Source organism: Leptonotus elevatus, chromosome 1 (assembly GCF_054856555.1).
Source record: "Leptonotus elevatus isolate MCC_2025b chromosome 1, RoL_Lele_1.0, whole genome shotgun sequence".
Classification (NCBI taxonomy): domain Eukaryota; kingdom Metazoa; phylum Chordata; class Actinopteri; order Syngnathiformes; family Syngnathidae; genus Leptonotus; species Leptonotus elevatus.
Genome location: NC_141239.1, coordinates 48,839,412 through 48,844,411, shown reverse-complemented (window position 1 = coordinate 48,844,411; position 5,000 = coordinate 48,839,412). Strand labels below are relative to the sequence as shown.

The window sequence follows — 5,000 nt, the reverse complement described above, 5'->3', positions numbered from 1 at the left end:
GCAGGGTCGGGCCTGGTTAGTACTTGGATGGGAGACCGCCTGGGAATACCAGGTGCTGTAACCTTTTTTTTTTTTTTTTTTTGCACCTCCGTCGCAAAAGTAAACTTTCACAAAATAATTCCAGTTTGCTAGCTACTTGCTAGCAGACAGCCACACGCTAAACTGACAGGATGAGAGCTGAAAATGCTGTCAAAATGCTTTTTCTACCCCAAGTTGGGACGAGTGTAATCTTTAAAAGAGTCAACTGTGGGCTTTTTCTCGGCTTACGGCCATACTACCCTGAGAACGCCCGATCTCGCCCGATCTCGTCCGATCTCGGAAGCTAAGCAGGGTCGGGCCTGGTTAGTACTTGGATGGGAGACCGCCTGGGAATACCAGGTGCTGTAAGCTTTTTTTTTTTTTTTTTTGCACCTCCGTCGCAAAAGTAAACTTTCACAAAATAATTCCAGTTTGCTAGCTACTTGCTATTAGACAGCCACACGCTAAACTGACAGGATGAGAGCTGAAAATGCTGTCAAAATGCTTTTTCCACCCCAATCTGGGACGAGTGTAATCTTTAAAAGAGTCAACTGTGGGCTTTTTCTCGGCTTACGGCCATACTACCCTGAGAACGCCCGATCTCGTCCGATCTCGGAAGCTAAGCAGGGTCGGGCCTGGTTAGTACTTGGATGGGAGACCGCCTGGGAATACCAGGTGCTGTAAGCTTTTTTTTTTTTTTTTTTGCACCTCCGTCGCAAAAGTAAACTTTCACAAAATAATTCCAGTTTGCTAGCTACTTGCTAGCAGACAGCCACACGCTAAACTGACAGGATGAGAGCTGAAAATGCTGTCAAAATGCTTTTTCCACCCCAAGTTGGGACGAGTGTAATCTTTAAAAGAGTCAACTGTGGGCTTTTTCTCGGCTTACGGCCATACTACCCTGAGAACGCCCGATCTCGTCCGATCTCGGAAGCTAAGCAGGGTCGGGCCTGGTTAGTACTTGGATGGGAGACCGCCTGGGAATACCAGGTGCTGTAAGCTTTTTTTTTTTTTTTTTTGCACCTCCGTCGCAAAAGTAAACTTTCACAAAAGAATTCCAGTTTGCTAGCTACTTGCTAGCAGACAGCAACACGCTAAACTGACAGGATGAGAGCTGAAAATGCTGTCAAAATGCTTTTTCCACCCCAATCTGGGACGAGTGTAATCTTTAAAAGAGTCAACTGTGGGCTTTTTCTCGGCTTACGGCCATACTACCCTGAGAACGCCCGATCTCGTCCGATCTCGGAAGCTAAGCAGGGTCGGGCCTGGTTAGTACTTGGATGGGAGACCGCCTGGGAATACCAGGTGCTGTAACCTTTTTTTTTTTTTTTTTTGCACCTCCGTCGCAAAAGTAAACTTTCACAAAATAATTCCAGTTTGCTAGCTACTTGCTAGCAGACAGCCACACGCTAAACTGACAGGATGAGAGCTGAAAATAATGTCAAAATGCTTTTTCCACCCCAAGTTGGGACGAGTGTAATCTTTAAAAGAGTCAACTGTGGGCTTTTTCTCGGCTTACGGCCATACTACCCTGAGAACGCCCGATCTCGTCCGATCTTGGAAGCTAAGCAGGGTCGGGCCTGGTTAGTACTTGGATGGGAGACAGCCTGGGAATACCAGGTGCTGTAAGCTTTTTTTTTTTTTTTTTGCACCTCCGTCGCAAAAGTAAACTTTCACAAAATAATTCCAGTTTGCTAGCTACTTGCTATTAGACAGCCACACGCTAAACTGACAGGATGAGAGCTGAAAATGCTGTCAAAATGCTTTTTCCACCCCAATCTGGGACGAGTGTAATCTTTAAAAGAGTCAACTGTGGGCTTTTTCTCGGCTTACGGCCATACTACCCTGAGAACGCCCGATCTCGTCCGATCTCGGAAGCTAAGCAGGGTCGGGCCTGGTTAGTACTTGGATGGGAGACCGCCTGGGAATACCAGGTGCTGTAAGCTTTTTTTTTTTTTTTTTTGCACCTCCGTCGCAAAAGTAAACTTTCACAAAATAATTCCAGTTTGCTAGCTACTTGCTATTAGACAGCCACACGCTAAACTGACAGGATGAGAGCTGAAAATGCTGTCAAAATGCTTTTTCCACCCCAATCTGGGACGAGTGTAATCTTTAAAAGAGTCAACTGTGGGCTTTTTCTCGGCTTACGGCCATACTACCCTGAGAACGCCCGATCTCGTCCGATCTCGGAAGCTAAGCAGGGTCGGGCCTGGTTAGTACTTGGATGGGAGACCGCCTGGGAATACCAGGTGCTGTAAGCATTTTTTTTTTTTTTTTGCACCTCCGTCGCAAAAGTAAACTTTCACAAAATAATTCCAGTTTGCTAGCTACTTGCTAGCAGACAGCCACACGCTAAACTGACAGGATGAGAGCTGAAAATGCTGTCAAAATGCTTTTTCTACCCCAAGTTGGGACGAGTGTAATCTTTAAAAGAGTCAACTGTGGGCTTTTTCTCGGCTTACGGCCATACTACCCTGAGAACGCCCGATCTCGTCCGATCTCGGAAGCTAAGCAGGGTCGGGCCTGGTAAGTACTTGGATGGGAGACCGCCTGGGAATACCAGGTGCTGCAAGCTTTTTTTTTTTTTTTTTTGCACCTCCGTCGCAAAAGTAAACTTTCACAAAATAATTCCAGTTTGCTAGCTACTTGCTAGCAGACAGCCACACGCTAAACTGACAGGATGAGAGCTGAAAATGCTGTCAAAATGCTTTTTCCACCCCAAGTTGGGACGAGTGTAATCTTTAAAAGAGTCAACTGTGGGCTTTTTCTCGGCTTACGGCCATACTACCCTGAGAACGCCCGATCTCGTCCGATCTCGGAAGCTAAGCAGGGTCAGGCCTGGTTAGTACTTGGATGGGAGACCGCCTGGGAATACCAGGTGCTGTAAGCTTTTTTTTTTTTTTTTTTGCACCTCCGTCGCAAAAGTAAACTTTCACAAAATAATTCCAGTTTGCTAGCTACTTGCTAGCAGACAGCAACACGCTAAACTGACAGGATGAGAGCTGAAAATGCTGTCAAAATGCTTTTTCCACCCCAAGTTGGGACGAGTGTAATCTTTAAAAGAGTCAACTGTGGGCTTTTTCTCGGCTTACGGCCATACTACCCTGAGAACGCCCGATCTCGTCCGATCTCGGAAGCTAAGCAGGGTCGGGCCTGGTTAGTACTTGGATGGGAGACCGCCTGGGAATACCAGGTGCTGTAAGCTTTTTTTTTTTTTTTTTTGCACCTCCGTCGCAAAAGTAAACTTTCACAAAATAATTCCAGTTTGCTAGCTACTTGCTAGCAGACAGCAACACGCTAAACTGACAGGATGAGAGCTGAAAATGCTGTCAAAATGCTTTTTCCACCCCAATCTGGGACGAGTGTAATCTTTAAAAGAGTCAACTGTGGGCTTTTCTCGGCTTACGGCCATACTACCCTGAGAACGCCCGATCTCGTCCGATCTCGGAAGCTAAGCAGGGTCGGGCCTGGTTAGTACTTGGATGGGAGACCGCCTGGGAATACCAGGTGCTGTAAGCTTTTTTTTTTTTTTTTTTGCACCTCCGTCGCAAAAGTAAACTTTCACAAAATAATTCCAGTTTGCTAGCTACTTGCTAGCAGACAGCCACACGCTAAACTGACAGGATGAGAGCTGAAAATGCTGTCAAAATGCTTTTTCCACCCCAAGTTGGGACGAGTGTAATCTTTAAAAGAGTCAACTGTGGGCTTTTTCTCGGCTTACGGCCATACTACCCTGAGAACGCCCGATCTCGTCCGATCTCGGAAGCTAAGCAGGGTCGGGCCTGGTTAGTACTTGGATGGGAGACCGCCTGGGAATACCAGGTGCTGTAAGCTTTTTTTTTTTTTTTTTTGCACCTCCGTCGCAAAAGTAAACTTTCACAAAATAATTCCAGTTTGCTAGCTACTTGCTAGCAGACAGCAACACGCTAAACTGACAGGATGAGAGCTGAAAATGCTGTCAAAATGCTTTTTCCACCCCAATCTGGGACGAGTGTAATCTTTAAAAGAGTCAACTGTGGGCTTTTCTCGGCTTACGGCCATACTACCCTGAGAACGCCCGATCTCGTCCGATCTCGGAAGCTAAGCAGGGTCGGGCCTGGTTAGTACTTGGATGGGAGACCGCCTGGGAATACCAGGTGCTGTAAGCTTTTTTTTTTTTTTTTTTGCACCTCCGTCGCAAAAGTAAACTTTCACAAAATAATTCCAGTTTGCTAGCTACTTGCTAGCAGACAGCCACACGCTAAACTGACAGGATGAGAGCTGAAAATGCTGTCAAAATGCTTTTTCCACCCCAAGTTGGGACGAGTGTAATCTTTAAAAGAGTCAACTGTGGGCTTTTTCTCGGCTTACGGCCATACTACCCTGAGAACGCCCGATCTCGTCCGATCTCGGAAGCTAAGCAGGGTCGGGCCTGGTTAGTACTTGGATGGGAGACCGCCTGGGAATACCAGGTGCTGTAAGCTTTTTTTTTTTTTTTTTTTGCACCTCCGTCGCAAAAGTAAACTTTCACAAAATAATTCCAGTTTGCTAGCTACTTGCTAGCAGACAGCAACACGCTAAACTGACAGGATGAGAGCTGAAAATGCTGTCAAAATGCTTTTTCCACCCCAATCTGGGACGAGTGTAATCTTTAAAAGAGTCAACTGTGGGCTTTTTCTCGGCTTACGGCCATACTACCCTGAGAACGCCCGATCTCGTCCGATCTCGGAAGCTAAGCAGGGTCGGGCCTGGTTAGTACTTGGATGGGAGACCGCCTGGGAATACCAGGTGCTGTAAGCTTTTTTTTTTTTTTTTTTTGCACCTCCGTCGCAAAAGTAAACTTTCACAAAATAATTCCAGTTTGCTAGCTACTTGCTAGCGGACAGCAACACGCTAAACTGACAGGATGAGAGCTGAAAATGCTGTCAAAATGCTTTTTCCACCCCAATCTGGGACGAGTGTAATCTTTAAAAGAGTCAACTGTGGGCTTTTTCTCGGCTTAC

General features: G+C 46.3%; 16 non-coding genes and 1 pseudogene across 16 annotated transcripts in view; all 17 read left to right on the top strand.

Moving 5' to 3' along the window:
- The window catches only part of LOC147183907 (5S ribosomal RNA), a 119-nt gene extending 55 nt beyond the window's left edge, over positions 1–64 (top strand). Inside the window, exon 1 of the ribosomal RNA XR_015092025.1 lies at positions 1–64. This exon is cut by the window's left edge and continues 55 nt beyond it. This is a non-coding gene — a ribosomal RNA (5S ribosomal RNA).
- A 197-nt stretch (positions 65–261) lies between these two features.
- On the top strand, positions 262–390 carry LOC147183906 (5S ribosomal RNA; annotated as a pseudogene).
- Positions 391–586: 196 nt separating this feature from the next.
- On the top strand, positions 587–705 carry LOC147183905 (5S ribosomal RNA). Its single transcript, XR_015090829.1, has one exon. It is a non-coding gene; the product is annotated as a 5S ribosomal RNA (ribosomal RNA).
- Positions 706–901: 196 nt separating this feature from the next.
- LOC147183904 (5S ribosomal RNA) lies at positions 902–1,020 on the top strand. Its single transcript, XR_015090827.1, has one exon. It is a non-coding gene; the product is annotated as a 5S ribosomal RNA (ribosomal RNA).
- A 196-nt stretch (positions 1,021–1,216) lies between these two features.
- On the top strand, positions 1,217–1,335 carry LOC147183903 (5S ribosomal RNA). The gene has a single exon (XR_015092023.1). It is a non-coding gene; the product is annotated as a 5S ribosomal RNA (ribosomal RNA).
- A 196-nt stretch (positions 1,336–1,531) lies between these two features.
- LOC147183902 (5S ribosomal RNA) lies at positions 1,532–1,650 on the top strand. Its single transcript, XR_015092579.1, has one exon. It is a non-coding gene; the product is annotated as a 5S ribosomal RNA (ribosomal RNA).
- Positions 1,651–1,845: 195 nt separating this feature from the next.
- On the top strand, positions 1,846–1,964 carry LOC147183901 (5S ribosomal RNA). Its single transcript, XR_015090825.1, has one exon. It is a non-coding gene; the product is annotated as a 5S ribosomal RNA (ribosomal RNA).
- Positions 1,965–2,160: 196 nt separating this feature from the next.
- Positions 2,161–2,279, top strand: LOC147183900 (5S ribosomal RNA). The gene has a single exon (XR_015091320.1). It is a non-coding gene; the product is annotated as a 5S ribosomal RNA (ribosomal RNA).
- Positions 2,280–2,474: 195 nt separating this feature from the next.
- Positions 2,475–2,593, top strand: LOC147183899 (5S ribosomal RNA). Its single transcript, XR_015092084.1, has one exon. It is a non-coding gene; the product is annotated as a 5S ribosomal RNA (ribosomal RNA).
- A 196-nt stretch (positions 2,594–2,789) lies between these two features.
- LOC147183898 (5S ribosomal RNA) lies at positions 2,790–2,908 on the top strand. Its single transcript, XR_015091154.1, has one exon. It is a non-coding gene; the product is annotated as a 5S ribosomal RNA (ribosomal RNA).
- A 196-nt stretch (positions 2,909–3,104) lies between these two features.
- On the top strand, positions 3,105–3,223 carry LOC147183897 (5S ribosomal RNA). The gene has a single exon (XR_015090824.1). It is a non-coding gene; the product is annotated as a 5S ribosomal RNA (ribosomal RNA).
- Positions 3,224–3,418: 195 nt separating this feature from the next.
- On the top strand, positions 3,419–3,537 carry LOC147183896 (5S ribosomal RNA). Its single transcript, XR_015090823.1, has one exon. It is a non-coding gene; the product is annotated as a 5S ribosomal RNA (ribosomal RNA).
- A 196-nt stretch (positions 3,538–3,733) lies between these two features.
- Positions 3,734–3,852, top strand: LOC147183895 (5S ribosomal RNA). Its single transcript, XR_015090822.1, has one exon. It is a non-coding gene; the product is annotated as a 5S ribosomal RNA (ribosomal RNA).
- A 195-nt stretch (positions 3,853–4,047) lies between these two features.
- LOC147183894 (5S ribosomal RNA) lies at positions 4,048–4,166 on the top strand. Its single transcript, XR_015090821.1, has one exon. It is a non-coding gene; the product is annotated as a 5S ribosomal RNA (ribosomal RNA).
- A 196-nt stretch (positions 4,167–4,362) lies between these two features.
- Positions 4,363–4,481, top strand: LOC147183893 (5S ribosomal RNA). Its single transcript, XR_015090820.1, has one exon. It is a non-coding gene; the product is annotated as a 5S ribosomal RNA (ribosomal RNA).
- Positions 4,482–4,678: 197 nt separating this feature from the next.
- LOC147183892 (5S ribosomal RNA) lies at positions 4,679–4,797 on the top strand. The gene has a single exon (XR_015090815.1). It is a non-coding gene; the product is annotated as a 5S ribosomal RNA (ribosomal RNA).
- Positions 4,798–4,994: 197 nt separating this feature from the next.
- The window catches only part of LOC147183891 (5S ribosomal RNA), a 119-nt gene continuing 113 nt past the window's right edge, over positions 4,995–5,000 (top strand). The window contains exon 1 of the ribosomal RNA XR_015090814.1: positions 4,995–5,000. This exon is cut by the window's right edge and continues 113 nt beyond it. This is a non-coding gene — a ribosomal RNA (5S ribosomal RNA).